This window comes from Neofelis nebulosa, chromosome 18 (assembly GCF_028018385.1).
Source record: "Neofelis nebulosa isolate mNeoNeb1 chromosome 18, mNeoNeb1.pri, whole genome shotgun sequence".
Taxonomy (NCBI): domain Eukaryota; kingdom Metazoa; phylum Chordata; class Mammalia; order Carnivora; family Felidae; genus Neofelis; species Neofelis nebulosa.
Window position 1 is genome coordinate 24,999,141 of NC_080799.1, and position 15,830 is coordinate 25,014,970.

The window sequence follows — 15,830 nt, forward strand, 5'->3', positions numbered from 1 at the left end:
CTTTTCTGTCATTTGTAGGAAAATGATAGAAATAATGAGTGCCAAGAGGAAGGCAGACGGAATAGTCGTGTGGCCCAAAGCTTCAACCAGGCATCTGTGAATGAGTTACAAGATAACTCCTTAGGAGTTTTCTCCGTCCCCCCCCACCCCCACCCCCTTAGCATTCTCAGTGACATGCATTGTGAAATCAGTATTTAGTGACTCTGAAGAGACATGTGTCACATTGTCGTTCTGGTCAGTTTGTCCATCTCATGAGGAAAGGGGTGTTTGCTCTGTTTGCACAAAGTTCTGAGACTTTTCAAGCTATCAAGCCACTCAGGGTCTCTTTGGCTCCGGCTTCCTCTGTGGCAGCTTCTCTCTTCACGCTGCCGAATTACAGCCATGTGTGCCTCCTTTCGGTTGCCAGAGGCCGCCGAACCTTCTTCCCTGTTAGCCTCTACCTGGAAGTCTCCAAAGCTCCTTTCACCTCACCTGCCCTAGACCTGCCTCCTACTCATTCTTTAGGTGTCCAGGCAAAGGTCACTGCCTCTAAAAGACCTTCTGTGATGCTCCAACGTGGATTGGGAGTCCCTCTCCTGGCCACTTACGTACGTCCGCATAACACCTGTTTTTCTATAATGCAAGGCCTGTTTACTTGTTGGTATTCTCCATTAGACTGAACGCCTTGAGAGTCCTTGCCGTCTTTCTGTTTCATTGGCCAGCTCTGCTGTGGCTCCTGTCATAGGGTCGATTCTCCAGAAACATTTGTCAGTCTAGCACACATCTAGATCGTACCAGATCGCTCCGGTGGTGTGAGCCCAAGAATGGGAAAATGAAAGCTGGATAGAGTAAATGGTGATTCGTGCTAGCAGTGTAATTCTGGCCCTGACCTTTGACTCTGTTTGAAAATCTTTCTTGCCAGAAGCCAGTGGAAGCAGCAGCTGTTATAGAGCTGTTAGGGGTGTGGCCATTTCTGCTCCCAAAGCCAAAACTGTTTCCTGGGGAAGCTTTGGCTTTACTCCTGTTGATTCCCTGGATAAGTTTGTATTTTTTCTATGTCAAGAATTACGAAGGAGTCGGGAGGAAAAATGGAGGCAAGAGAGAGCCTAGAATTGTAATTGTGTGTTATTGGCGTAGGCATCAGGATTGGGATTTGGGGGATATTTGGGTCAAGAGGAAAGCTAGAAAGCAGAGAAGTTACCTCCCCCCCTTCCCCCCGCCCCCCGCCGCAGCCAGGAGTGATATTCTGTGTGTGAGTAGCTCGTCCGTTGTGTCTATTACGGATGCATAGAGTTCTGAGTGGTGTCCTGCGAGGAAGTATTCTCTTCCCGACAATGAGGACCTCGTGAGTCACCCCACAATGAGGTTCTGTGGGATGGACATGTGGGAGAATTCGTAATGGCTAGAAGAAGTGAGTTCTCATGATGCAGTTTGTGGACAATGGGTGCATGAGTCTGTTTCGGGGGATGGTTTGTGTATCACAGGCGCAAGGATGATGCAGTGGTCTCTTGAGTGGGGCACCCAAAGAAGAGAATTAGGATGCTTGATTCATCCGTTCAAGAGACCCTTCTTGAGCCCAAATTATGTGCCATTGTGGAAAGTAGAAAAGAATCCCAAGTGAATACAAACGCGGCTTCTGCCCTGAAGGGGCTCCACAGACTTGTGGAAGAGATAGGCAAGCAAAAATGCTTATACACCATGAGGTAAGTCCTTATAGAAGGATGGCTGACACACTAAGGGAAACTCTACTCTTACTGGAAGGAGAGAGGTAACACAACACAACAAAACAAACAAACAAACAAAAAAAACAGGAGAAAATATGACCAGACCCTTTCCCCTCTATCTTTCAACACTTCTTTCAAACTTCTGTTGTATTGAGTGGGTCCCTTTTTTTTTTTTATTAAAAAAATTTTTTTTTCTACATATTTATTTTTGAGAGAAAGGGTAGACAGAACATGAACGGGGTAGAGGCAGAGAGAGAGGGAAACACAGAATCCGAAGCAGGCTCCTGGCTCCGAGCTGTCAGCACAGAGCCTGACGCGGGCCTCAAACCCACGAACCGAGAGATCGTGACCGGAGCCGAAGTCTGACACTTGACCCAGTGAGCCACCCAGGTGCCCTGTAGGTAGGTCTCTTTTGATTGTCAGTGAACCCAACTCGAGGGGCGCCTGGGTGGCTCACTTGGCTGAGTATCCGGCTCTTGATTTCAGCTCAGGTCATGATCTCACAGTTCCTGGGATCAAGCTCTGTGCCAGTGGTGCGGAGCCTGCTTGGGATCTTCTCTGTCTCTGCCCCTTCCCCGCTCTCTGTCTCGATGACGAAAAAAGAAAAAAACACACGAAACCAAACCGACTGGAATTGTTATGAGCCAAGCTGCGAATTTGATTGGCTCCTATGTGAGGAAAAGAGTCCAAAAGCAATATAGTTGCAGCCAGGGCTGGATCCAGGGGTTCCACTCTTTAGGGAAGCTGTGTCACAAGGAGGAATCGCCCCCCACCCCACCCCTCCACCCCCCGGCTTCCAACATCTTCAGTTCAAGTCCCAGAGGGACAAAGAATACCTTTCACTGTGGCCAGAGCCCCAGGATTGACTGTGAAGGTATCTGATGGGGTCAGTGGCCTTTCCCTGGGCATGGAAATGGAGTCAGCCCCACCCCAGCCACAGGGGCCTAGAATGGGAGAGTGCCGAGCCCCCTCCCCCCCGCAAGGTAACCCAGCAGGAGGCAGGAAGTGTGGTCTTTTCTAGTCCTGCTAAAAGGAAAGAAAGAGCTTCTTGGAAATCCGGGACGCAGAGAATCCAGTAGCTGCGGATGGCCGTTGGCGTGGAGGGTGTGGAGGAAGGGGTGCACCGAGGTGAGGAACCTGAGCGTTTGGTCGTGAGGTCGATGAGTCCGGGAGGACAGGAATCTGGGGGCCTCATAGCAGAGTCGAGTACGCGGGTGAGGCTCTGGAAGGGAGTGTCTCTTTGGATGTGGGATTCTGCCGAGATCGAAGCTCTCCCTGGAGGCCTGAATGTTCTCCTAGATAGTAGCCTTTAGGTAAGTCAGGGTTGCACACTCCAAGCCTCAGGGGGCCGGGCTAATAAGAATGAATAAAGAAAATAAGAGCGACCTAGACCAGGTGAGGGCCGTGGGGGACCCGACGGTGCCTGTCTTACCAAAGGGCCGCGTGAGAATCTGGGCCCGCCGTCGGGCCCGGCCTTTGGAGTTGTTGAGAAAGGCCCAACTCCTTCTGGATTTTCATGAAGATTAGGTGGCATTTAATGCCAATTGAAAACAACCACCAGGACCCTGAGCGGGACTAAACAAAATACATCTGTGGCCACAGTTGGTCTGTGGGTCACCAGCGGGCAGTTGCTTGTGTAAAAGGTTGGGGAGGTGGAGATTCCTGTGGTGACTTTTTTCTCCTTTTCCTCCTGCACCCCACCCTCCGATGACTACCTTCCGAGTTCTTGGGTTTGTCGACGAGCTCGTCCTTTCCTTTACAGAAACGTTTCAGAGATCCGAGAGTAGCAATCATCACTACTTGTCTCCTGGTTTGGTTTACCAAGCGCTGTACCGAACCACCTGGCCTGGTCTCACCTGCTGGCGCTTGTTATCATTTCTGGTTTAGAGAGAAGAAAAATGACCTGCCGTTGTCTGCCCGGCCAGCGAGTGGCCGAGGCAGGACTTGGGGCCAGGGTGTGACTCCGGACCCCGTGTGTTTCCGACTGTAGACACTGGGCCGGCTGCCCGCCAGGGAAGGGTTCGTGTGGATGAAATGTCTTTGGTGCTTGCTGACTTGCTGGGCTAGATGCTTTTGAGTCAAGTCTCTCACTGCCTTCTCCACAGCAACTCCCAGAGGTGATGTGCTTTATTCCTGGTTTCATGATGAGGAAGCGAGGCCTCAGAGAGGTCATCGGGCTAGTTAAGAAGAGCGCTGCCGTTCATCAGAAACCGGGGTTCTGCTTCCAAAGCAGATAGGAGTCCTTCCTTCACGCAGGCAACTCTTTGTTTCAGAGACCCCGTGTTAGAATTCTGTGTGACGACGCTTCCACAGAATCCTGGAAGCTAGGGGTTGGATGTTGCTCTCGTCCGGGGGCTCCTGCCAGGGATGGCCCCCGGGGGGACATTTGGCAATGGCCGGAGACAAACGTTTTTGTGTTTTGTCGTGACTTGGCTCGGGCGTGGGGGTGCTCCTGGCATCTGGCGACACAGGCCGGGGATGCTGCTGACCAGCCTACACCGCCCAGGACAGCCTCGCCGCACAGAATTACCTGGTCCCAAATGTCAAGAGTGGTGAGGTTGGTTGGGAAAGCCTGGTGGAGTCCTTTGAGATTCTGGACACGTGAATCGTGACAACCAAAGGTCCGTGACGTTTGCCTGCAGGGTGAAGGTGCGTTCCGTTTGGTCTGTTTCTTACGTGTGGAAGCATTTCTGACCATCATTGGCCCGTACTGAACACTCGGGAGTTTTCACGTGGAAACCTGGGCTTCCTGCTGCTTCTCCAATGTTGCAAGACCTAGCGAAGCCTGGCATCGCGCCCTCGCGCAAGGACACGTCGTCGTAGCTGTAGCTGCAGCCGCGTAGGTGCTGTCCCGTCCGGGTGGGGCATCGACCGTCCAGTGTGCCCGGGTCCCTACCTGGCTTGTCCTGCTGTGGTACGTTCCTTGCGGACCCCTCCCTGCTCACGGATCTCTCAAGGACCTTCTCCAGGAGCAGCGGAGTCTCTGCCTCGCGAGGTAGCCCGTTGCGTTAGGGGCAACGCGAGTCAAAGGCATCTCTGCCCGTGAGTCCCAGGGGAGTCCTCCGGTGCCACGACGCCTGCGTCTCTCTTCCGCGAGACGGCCCTTTCTGTATTCGGCGTCGCAAACCGCACACCGTGTCCTCGCTCTCTCAGCGGTAACATTCTCCACCCCTCACCTATTCTACACCCTGACTTCCTCCGCCTTTTCCAGGGGAGGTGGCTGTGCTTGGTTCGCTTCGGTCTGGGTGGATCCCGTCCAGCCTCTGCATAGAGCAGAGGAGGAAAGGAATGTGTTCTCCCCGCGACTTCTGAATCCGAGCTTCCGTGGCCTGGTCATCCACTTTACCTCCTGTGAAATCAAACAGGGTTGTTTATAGGTGCGTGAAGAAAGCCCACGGTTCACTGAACCAGAATGAACCCTAAACAGATGTGGTCACGTGTGGCCTTATGGCGTTGGTTTTACACGTGAAGGCAGCATGGTATTCTAAGAGGAAATGATGTCTGTGGTCGTGGTTCCCAGTGTGTCCACGGCAGCCCCCTGCCCCTGAGATTGGACACGGGTGTATGGGATAGGGTCCCAGAGTCAGTACGCACACCACGCAGTCTTGTCGGACTGGCGATGTCTGGCCTTTATCATTCTGTTTCTGTGTCTCAAATGTAGGCAGATGCCCTCGTAATCAATCCAAGTATAGATCCACGTACGAATATCATTACGCTCCTACCTGCCGTGTGTGTCTATTTGCTTAAACGTGGATGTGAAAAGTACAGCAGGCCCACGGTCCTTTTTCCAAAACCCTAGGGGCCAGATGCGTTTTGGAATTCAGACGTTTTCAGGTTTTATTTCATTTTTTTTTAATTTCTTTTTTTTTTTTCTTTTTCTTTTGTTTTACGTTTATTGGTTTTGGAGACAGAGAGAGACTGAGCATGAACGGGGGAGGGTCAGAGAGAGGGAGACACACAACCCGAAACAGGCTCCAGGCTCTGAGCCGTCAGCACAGGGCCCGTCGCCGGGCTCGAACTCAAGGACCGCGAGCGAGATCGTGACCCGAGCCGAAGTGGGACGCTCAACCGACCGAGCCAGCCAGGTGCCCCATAAGTAGCCACTGTTTTCAGTTATATTTCTATCCGTATAAACCCTGCTACCCTTAAAACACCTGGGATCCCAACAAATTTAAAGACGGTAAATATTTTGCTCTTTCTTCTAGATTTGGCTGATAGGTTCTGTTCAGCGCCGATTTCAATGTCCTCTCAGCCACCTTTCCCTTGACCTTGAAGGGGACATGTTTTACCTTGTTATGCACAGGGCACCCAAACCCTTCTGCTATCACATGTCATCTTTGCAGGCAGGCAGGATCTTCACTTACCGGGAGCACAGGTATGACCTCGCATGTCTGACATCCTACCGTGAGGACATTTGTCGGACACGTTTGTTGAGGACATACGAGTCTCAAATCTTTGCGTATGTTGGGGGTTCTGGAGGCAACATATTCCTTGTTGATAAATTTTACGTCAGCCCATTTATGCTGTGACTTGTAAATCAGACCACATGGAGTGGGCCTCCACCCAAACAAAGCGGTTGGAGAATACTCTCCTCCCATGTAGACAAATATATGTATATGTCTTCCTTTGGCCACAGCCTCCAAACCCACCCGTGTCTACCCTGGTCAGAAGTAACCACTGTTTTGGGGTGCCTTGGTGGCTCGGTCAGTGTAAGCGTCTGACTTTGGCTCAGGTTGTGGTCTCGTGCCTTGCGATCTTGTGGCTCGTGACCTCTCAGCTCTTGAGTTCAAGCCCCCCCTCTGTCAGCGCAGAACCTGCTTCAGGTCCTCTTTCTCCCTCTCTCTCATTCACTCTCTCTCTCTCTCTGCCCCTCCCCCATTTTCGCTCTCAAACAAGAACAATAAACATCAAAAAATTGTTGCAAACAAGAGAAGTAGCCAGTTTTTTTTTAATTAAAAAAAATTTTTTTTTTAACGTGTATTCATTTTTGAGAGACAGAGACAGAGCATGGGCGGGGAAGGGGCAGAGAGAGAGAGGGAGACACAGGATCTGAAGCAGGCTCCAGGCTTCCAGCTGTCTGCACGGAACCGGACGCGGGGCTCAAACTCACAAACTGCCAGATCATGACCTGAGCCGAAGTTGGACGCTCAACCGACGGAGCCACCCAGGCGCCCCTAAATGTTTTTTCATGTTTATTCATTTTTGAAAGACAGAGAGCACAAGCAGGGGTGGGGCGGAGAGAGAGGGGGACACAGAATCCGAAGCAGGCTCCAAGCTCCGAGCCGGCAGCACAGAGCCCAGCGCGCAGCTACAAGTCAGGAACCGCGAGATCACGAACCGCCGCCCCCTCCCACCGGTGCGCGGCCTAGCCGGGGCCGGGAGTCGGGAGCCGCGGTGGCGCCGGGGCGCGGGGCTCCGCGAGCTCGGCGGAGCGGGCGGGGAGGGGGGCGGAGGGGTCTCGGGCGGCGGGGAGCCAGGCCGCGCGCCGCGCCCGAGCCAGGCGCTCCTCTACCAGCCCGGCCCCGCGCGGCCCCCCCCCCCCGGCGGGCTGAGCCGCTGGAAGTGACGCGCGGTGAGGGCGGGGCTCCGGCCCGGGAGCAGCCGCCGCCGCCGCCGCAGACACCGCCGCCTCAGACACCGCTCAGCCGCCGAAGCAGCCGCTGCCGCACCCGCCGCTCAGCCGCCGCAGTACCACCCGAAGCCGGCGCGGCCGCCGCCGCCGCTCAGCCGCCGCAGCCGCCGCAGTAGTAGCCGCAGCCGCCGCAGTAGCAGCCGCAGCCGGGGCGGCCGCCGCCGCCGCCGCTCAGCCGCCGCAGCCGCTGCAGTAGCAGCCGCAGCCGGCGCAGCAGCCGCAGCGGCCACAGCCGCCGCAGTAGCAGCCGCAGCCGGCGTGGCCGCCGCCGCCGCCACTGCCGCTCAGCCGCCGCAGCGGCCGCAGTAGCAGCCGCAGCCGGCGTAGCCGCCGCAGCCGCCGCAGTAGCAGCCGCAGCCGGCGTGGCCGCCGCCGCCGCTGCCGCTCAGCCGCCGCAGCCGCCGCAGTAGCAGCCGCAGCCGGCACAGCAGCCGCAGCCGCCGCAGTAGCAGCCGCAGCCGGCACAGCCGCCGCCGCAGAAGCAGCCGCAGGCGCAGCAGCAAGCCGCCGCCGCCGCCGCCGCCTCAGACACCGCTCAGCCGCCGAAGCAGCCGCCGCCGCAGTAGTAGCCGCAGCCGCCGCAGTAGCAGCCGCAGCCGGCGCGGCCGCCGCCGCCGCCGCCGCCGCTCAGCCGCCGCAGCCGCCGCAGCCGCCGCAGTAGCAGCCGCAGCCGGCGTGGCCGCCGCCGCCGCCGCTGCCGCTCAGCCGCCGCAGCCGCTGCCGCTCAGCCGCCGCCGCCGCTGCACCTCAGCCGCCGCAGCCGCCGCAGTAGCAGCCGCAGCCGGCGCAGCAGCCGCAGCCGCCGCAGCCGCCGCAGTAGCAGCCGCAGCCGGCGTGGCCGCCGCCGCCGCCGCTGCCGCTCAGCCGCCGCAGCCGCCGCAGTAGCAGCCGCAGCCGGCACAGCAGCCGCAGCCGCCGCAGTAGTAGCCGCAGCTGGCACAGCCGCCGCAGCAGCAGCAGCCGCAGGCGCAGCAGTAAGCCGCCGCCGCCGCCGCCGCCGCCGCCGCCGCCGCCGCCGCCGCTGCCGCCTCGGCCCGGAAGCGAAGTAGCCGCGCAAGGCCCGAGCCCCGCGGGCCGCCGCTGCCGCTGCCCTTGAACCGCGTGAAGCAGCTCGCCAAGCAGACCGTGGGCAGGTGAGTGAGCCGTGCCGGGCCGGCCGGGAGCGCGCGGGCCGGGGACCGGGGGTCGGGGTCGTGGCTGGGACCGAGGCGGGCCCGCTGCCCCGCGGGGCCCCGCGCTCAGGCCCGGCCGCCCGCCGGGTCCGCTGCGGGCCAGGGACGAGGGCTGCGCCACGCAGCGGCCTGTCGCCCAGCTCATGGCCGCCGCCCGAGCCCCCGGGAACAGCGGGGCGGGCCGGCCTCCCGGGACGCCCCCCCGCGCGGGTCCCCGCCGCCCATTGTCCCGGCCCCGCTGAGCATCGTCCTCTGGGGTCTGGACCCAAGCTTTCCCCGGGCCTCCCCCCGTCTCCCGGGGCTTTGCCTTGGGCGAAAACTCGGCTAACCGGTGTGCCCGAGGCCGGGCGGGCGCGGTGCTCTGGGGGGCGGCATTCTCAGCCTTTCCGGGTCGCCCGGCCGCTGCCCACCGACCGTCCACCTCCAAGTGCCTGAGGGCAGTCAATAAGTAAGGGGCGATCAGAGCCCATCGGAGCCGCTTAGTGAGACTCAGGACTCCCTTGGAGGCACTTTGGAGGGTGTGCCGTCTCCCAACCGTGGCCCCTGTGGACCGGACTGCTCAAGTTCTTGACCTGTAGACATTTGGAACCGGGAGGAAAGAATTGTGGAAACGCCTTGGGCAAATAGAAAAACAAAAAGAGGGGGGGCTTTCAAAACAGCTTTTCTCACTTTGGATTGGGGAGCAAATCCTTCTCCAGGTTTGTCTGGTATCGCTTTAATGCTTGACAGGAAACGATCGATTATGAAATGACAGAAGAGACCGGACTTTGTAGTGGTTTTGAGAGCCTCTGGAGGTTGATCATCGTGTGCTGTGTTCTCTGGGGTAAATCTTTCAAGGTCTTTCAGGGCAGTGAGCTGTCCTGTCCCCGCTGACTGTTTATTCTGAGAAGGGGTATGAAAGTGTGACTTTTACATCGCTTTTTCTTCGTCTTTGTTTTCAAGAGTTGAGTAAAAGGGGGCGTTTGGTTTGGCCACAGCACGTGGGGACGCTTCTTTTCTGTGTGTGTCTGAAAATACTTTTACTTCCCCTGGAGCTTTCTGTATTTGCCTTTTACACTTTCGTTCCCCCCCCCCCCCCCAAGGTTTTGCTTAGTTTTGTTCAATTTCGTTGCTACCCCCACCCTATTATCTCCGTGTGCACTTATCCTGTTCCCAGAGTGGATCCCTGTCCCTAGAGCCTAGCAGTGCCTACTTTTCTGTCATTTGTAGGAAAATGATAGAAATAATGAGTGCCAAGAGGAAGGCAGACGGAATAGTCGTGTGGCCCAAAGCTTCAACCAGGCATCTGTGAATGAGTTACAAGATAACTCCTTAGGAGTTTTCTCCGTCCCCCCCCACCCCCACCCCCTTAGCATTCTCAGTGACATGCATTGTGAAATCAGTATTTAGTGACTCTGAAGAGACATGTGTCACATTGTCGTACTGGTCAGTTTGTACATCTCATGAGGAAAGGGGTGTTTGCTCTGTTTGCACAAAGTTCTGAGACTTTTCAAGCTATCGAGCCACTCAGGGTCTCTTTGGCTCCGGCTTCCTCTGTGGCAGCTTCTCTCTTCACGCTGCCGAATTACAGCCATGTGTGCCTCCTTTCGGTTGCCAGAGGCCGCCGAACCTTCTTCCCTGTTAGCCTCTACCTGGAAGTCTCCAAAGCTCCTTTCACCTCACCTGCCCTAGACCTGCCTCCTACTCATTCTTTAGGTGTCCAGGCAAAGGTCACTGCCTCTAAAAGACCTTCTGTGATGCTCCAACGTGGATTGGGAGTCCCTCTCCTGGCCACTTACGTACGTCCGCATAACACCTGTTTTTCTATAATGCAAGGCCTGTTTACTTGTTGGTATTCTCCATTAGACTGAACGCCTTGAGAGTCCTTGCCGTCTTTCTGTTTCATTGGCCAGCTCTGCTGTGGCTCCTGTCATAGGGTCGATTCTCCAGAAACATTTGTCAGTCTAGCACACATCTAGATCGTACCAGATCGCTCCGGTGGTGTGAGCCCAAGAATGGGAAAATGAAAGCTGGATAGAGTAAATGGTGATTCGTGCTAGCAGTGTAATTCTGGCCCTGACCTTTGACTCTGTTTGAAAATCTTTCTTGCCAGAAGCCAGTGGAAGCAGCAGCTGTTATAGAGCTGTTAGGGGTGTGGCCATTTCTGCTCCCAAAGCCAAAACTGTTTCCTGGGGAAGCTTTGGCTTTACTCCTGTTGATTCCCTGGATAAGTTTGTATTTTTTCTATGTCAAGAATTACGAAGGAGTCGGGAGGAAAAATGGAGGCAAGAGAGAGCCTAGAATTGTAATTGTGTGTTATTGGCGTAGGCATCAGGATTGGGATTTGGGGGATATTTGGGTCAAGAGGAAAGCTAGAAAGCAGAGAAGTTACCTCCCCCCCTTCCCCCCGCCCCCCGCCGCAGCCAGGAGTGATATTCTGTGTGTGAGTAGCTCGTCCGTTGTGTCTATTACGGATGCATAGAGTTCTGAGTGGTGTCCTGCGAGGAAGTATTCTCTTCCCGACAATGAGGACCTCGTGAGTCACCCCACAATGAGGTTCTGTGGGATGGACATGTGGGAGAATTCGTAATGGCTAGAAGAAGTGAGTTCTCATGATGCAGTTTGTGGACAATGGGTGCATGAGTCTGTTTCGGGGGATGGTTTGTGTATCACAGGCGCAAGGATGATGCAGTGGTCTCTTGAGTGGGGCACCCAAAGAAGAGAATTAGGATGCTTGATTCATCCGTTCAAGAGACCCTTCTTGAGCCCAAATTATGTGCCATTGTGGAAAGTAGAAAAGAATCCCAAGTGAATACAAACGCGGCTTCTGCCCTGAAGGGGCTCCACAGACTTGTGGAAGAGATAGGCAAGCAAAAATGCTTATACACCATGAGGTAAGTCCTTATAGAAGGATGGCTGACACACTAAGGGAAACTCTACTCTTACTGGAAGGAGAGAGGTAACACAACACAACAAAACAAACAAACAAACAAAAAAAACAGGAGAAAATATGACCAGACCCTTTCCCCTCTATCTTTCAACACTTCTTTCAAACTTCTGTTGTATTGAGTGGGTCCCTTTTTTTTTTTTATTAAAAAAATTTTTTTTTCTACATATTTATTTTTGAGAGAAAGGGTAGACAGAACATGAACGGGGTAGAGGCAGAGAGAGAGGGAAACACAGAATCCGAAGCAGGCTCCTGGCTCCGAGCTGTCAGCACAGAGCCTGACGCGGGCCTCAAACCCACGAACCGAGAGATCGTGACCGGAGCCGAAGTCTGACACTTGACCCAGTGAGCCACCCAGGTGCCCTGTAGGTAGGTCTCTTTTGATTGTCAGTGAACCCAACTCGAGGGGCGCCTGGGTGGCTCACTTGGCTGAGTATCCGGCTCTTGATTTCAGCTCAGGTCATGATCTCACAGTTCCTGGGATCAAGCTCTGTGCCAGTGGTGCGGAGCCTGCTTGGGATCTTCTCTGTCTCTGCCCCTTCCCCGCTCTCTGTCTCGATGACGAAAAAAGAAAAAAACACACGAAACCAAACCGACTGGAATTGTTATGAGCCAAGCTGCGAATTTGATTGGCTCCTATGTGAGGAAAAGAGTCCAAAAGCAATATAGTTGCAGCCAGGGCTGGATGCAGGGGTTCCACTCTTTAGGGAAGCTGTGTCACAAGGAGGAATCGCCCCCCACCCCACCCCTCCACCCCCCGGCTTCCAACATCTTCAGTTCAAGTCCCAGAGGGACAAAGAATACCTTTCACTGTGGCCAGAGCCCCAGGATTGACTGTGAAGGTATCTGATGGGGTCAGTGGCCTTTCCCTGGGCATGGAAATGGAGTCAGCCCCACCCCAGCCACAGGGGCCTAGAATGGGAGAGTGCCGAGCCCCCTCCCCCCCGCAAGGTAACCCAGCAGGAGGCAGGAAGTGTGGTCTTTTCTAGTCCTGCTAAAAGGAAAGAAAGAGCTTCTTGGAAATCCGGGACGCAGAGAATCCAGTAGCTGCGGATGGCCGTTGGCGTGGAGGGTGTGGAGGAAGGGGTGCACCGAGGTGAGGAACCTGAGCGTTTGGTCGTGAGGTCGATGAGTCCGGGAGGACAGGAATCTGGGGGCCTCATAGCAGAGTCGAGTACGCGGGTGAGGCTCTGGAAGGGAGTGTCTCTTTGGATGTGGGATTCTGCCGAGATCGAAGCTCTCCCTGGAGGCCTGAATGTTCTCCTAGATAGTAGCCTTTAGGTAAGTCAGGGTTGCACACTCCAAGCCTCAGGGGGCCGGGCTAATAAGAATGAATAAAGAAAATAAGAGCGACCTAGACCAGGTGAGGGCCGTGGGGGACCCGACGGTGCCTGTCTTACCAAAGGGCCGCGTGAGAATCTGGGCCCGCCGTCGGGCCCGACCTTTGGAGTTGTTGAGAAAGGCCCAACTCCTTCTGGATTTTCATGAAGATTAGGTGGCATTTAATGCCAATTGAAAACAACCACCAGGACCCTGAGCGGGACTAAACAAAATACATCTGTGGCCACAGTTGGTCTGTGGGTCACCAGCGGGCAGTTGCTTGTGTAAAAGGTTGGGGAGGTGGAGATTCCTGTGGTGACTTTTTTCTCCTTTTCCTCCTGCACCCCACCCTCCGATGACTACCTTCCGAGTTCTTGGGTTTGTCGACGAGCTCGTCCTTTCCTTTACAGAAACGTTTCAGAGATCCGAGAGTAGCAATCATCACTACTTGTCTCCTGGTTTGGTTTACCAAGCGCTGTACCGAACCACCTGGCCTGGTCTCACCTGCTGGCGCTTGTTATCATTTCTGGTTTAGAGAGAAGAAAAATGACCTGCCGTTGTCTGCCCGGCCAGCGAGTGGCCGAGGCAGGACTTGGGGCCAGGGTGTGACTCCGGACCCCGTGTGTTTCCGACTGTAGACATTGGGCCGGCTGCCCGCCAGGGAAGGGTTCGTGTGGATGAAATGTCTTTGGTGCTTGCTGACTTGCTGGGCTAGATGCTTTTGAGTCAAGTCTCTCACTGCCTTCTCCACAGCAACTCCCAGAGGTGATGTGCTTTATTCCTGGTTTCATGATGAGGAAGCGAGGCCTCAGAGAGGTCATCGGGCTAGTTAAGAAGAGCGCTGCCGTTCATCAGAAACCGGGGTTCTGCTTCCAAAGCAGATAGGAGTCCTTCCTTCACGCAGGCAACTCTTTGTTTCAGAGACCCCGTGTTAGAATTCTGTGTGACGACGCTTCCACAGAATCCTGGAAGCTAGGGGTTGGATGTTGCTCTCGTCCGGGGGCTCCTGCCAGGGATGGCCCCCGGGGGGACATTTGGCAATGGCCGGAGACAAACGTTTTTGTGTTTTGTCGTGACTTGGCTCGGGCGTGGGGGTGCTCCTGGCATCTGGCGACACAGGCCGGGGATGCTGCTGACCAGCCTACACCGCCCAGGACAGCCTCGCCGCACAGAATTATCTGGTCCCAAATGTCAAGAGTGGTGAGGTTGGTTGGGAAAGCCTGGTGGAGTCCTTTGAGATTCTGGACACGTGAATCGTGACAACCAAAGGTCCGTGACGTTTGCCTGCAGGGTGAAGGTGCGTTCCGTTTGGTCTGTTTCTTACGTGTGGAAGCATTTCTGACCATCATTGGCCCGTACTGAACACTCGGGAGTTTTCACGTGGAAACCTGGGCTTCCTGCTGCTTCTCCAATGTTGCAAGACCTAGCGAAGCCTGGCATCGCGCCCTCGCGCAAGGACACGTCGTCGTAGCTGTAGCTGCAGCCGCGTAGGTGCTGTCCCGTCCGGGTGGGGCATCGACCGTCCAGTGTGCCCGGGTCCCTACCTGGCTTGTCCTGCTGTGGTACGTTCCTTGCGGACCCCTCCCTGCTCACGGATCTCTCAAGGACCTTCTCCAGGAGCAGCGGAGTCTCTGCCTCGCGAGGTAGCCCGTTGCGTTAGGGGCAACGCGAGTCAAAGGCATCTCTGCCCGTGAGTCCCAGGGGAGTCCTCCGGTGCCACGACGCCTGCGTCTCTCTTCCGCGAGACGGCCCTTTCTGTATTCGGCGTCGCAAACCGCACACCGTGTCCTCGCTCTCTCAGCGGTAACATTCTCCACCCCTCACCTATTCTACACCCTGACTTCCTCCGCCTTTTCCAGGGGAGGTGGCTGTGCTTGGTTCGCTTCGGTCTGGGTGGATCCCGTCCAGCCTCTGCATAGAGCAGAGGAGGAAAGGAATGTGTTCTCCCCGCGACTTCTGAATCCGAGCTTCCGTGGCCTGGTCATCCACTTTACCTCCTGTGAAATCAAACAGGGTTGTTTATAGGTGCGTGAAGAAAGCCCACGGTTCACTGAACCAGAATGAACCCTAAACAGATGTGGTCACGTGTGGCCTTATGGCGTTGGTTTTACACGTGAAGGCAGCATGGTATTCTAAGAGGAAATGATGTCTGTGGTCGTGGTTCCCAGTGTGTCCACGGCAGCCCCCTGCCCCTGAGATTGGACACGGGTGTATGGGATAGGGTCCCAGAGTCAGTACGCACACCACGCAGTCTTGTCGGACTGGCGATGTCTGGCCTTTATCATTCTGTTTCTGTGTCTCAAATGTAGGCAGATGCCCTCGTAATCAATCCAAGTATAGATCCACGTACGAATATCATTACGCTCCTACCTGCCGTGTGTGTCTATTTGCTTAAACGTGGATGTGAAAAGTACAGCAGGCCCACGGTCCTTTTTCCAAAACCCTAGGGGCCAGATGCGTTTTGGAATTCAGACGTTTTCAGGTTTTATTTCATTTTTTTTTAATTTCTTTTTTTTTTTTCTTTTTCTTTTGTTTTACGTTTATTGGTTTTGGAGACAGAGAGAGACTGAGCATGAACGGGGGAGGGTCAGAGAGAGGGAGACACACAACCCGAAACAGGCTCCAGGCTCTGAGCCGTCAGCACAGGGCCCGTCGCCGGGCTCGAACTCAAGGACCGCGAGCGAGATCGTGACCCGAGCCGAAGTGGGACGCTCAACCGACCGAGCCAGCCAGGTGCCCCATAAGTAGCCACTGTTTTCAGTTATATTTCTATCCGTATAAACCCTGCTACCCTTAAAACACCTGGGATCCCAACAAATTTAAAGACGGTAAATATTTTGCTCTTTCTTCTAGATTTGGCTGATAGGTTCTGTTCAGCGCCGATTTCAATGTCCTCTCAGCCACCTTTCCCTTGACCTTGAAGGGGACATGTTTTACCTTGTTATGCACAGGGCACCCAAACCCTTCTGCTATCACATGTCATCTTTGCAGGCAGGCAGGATCTTCACTTACCGGGAGCACAGGTATGACCTCGCATGTCTGACATCCTACCGTGAGGACATTTGTCGGACACGTTT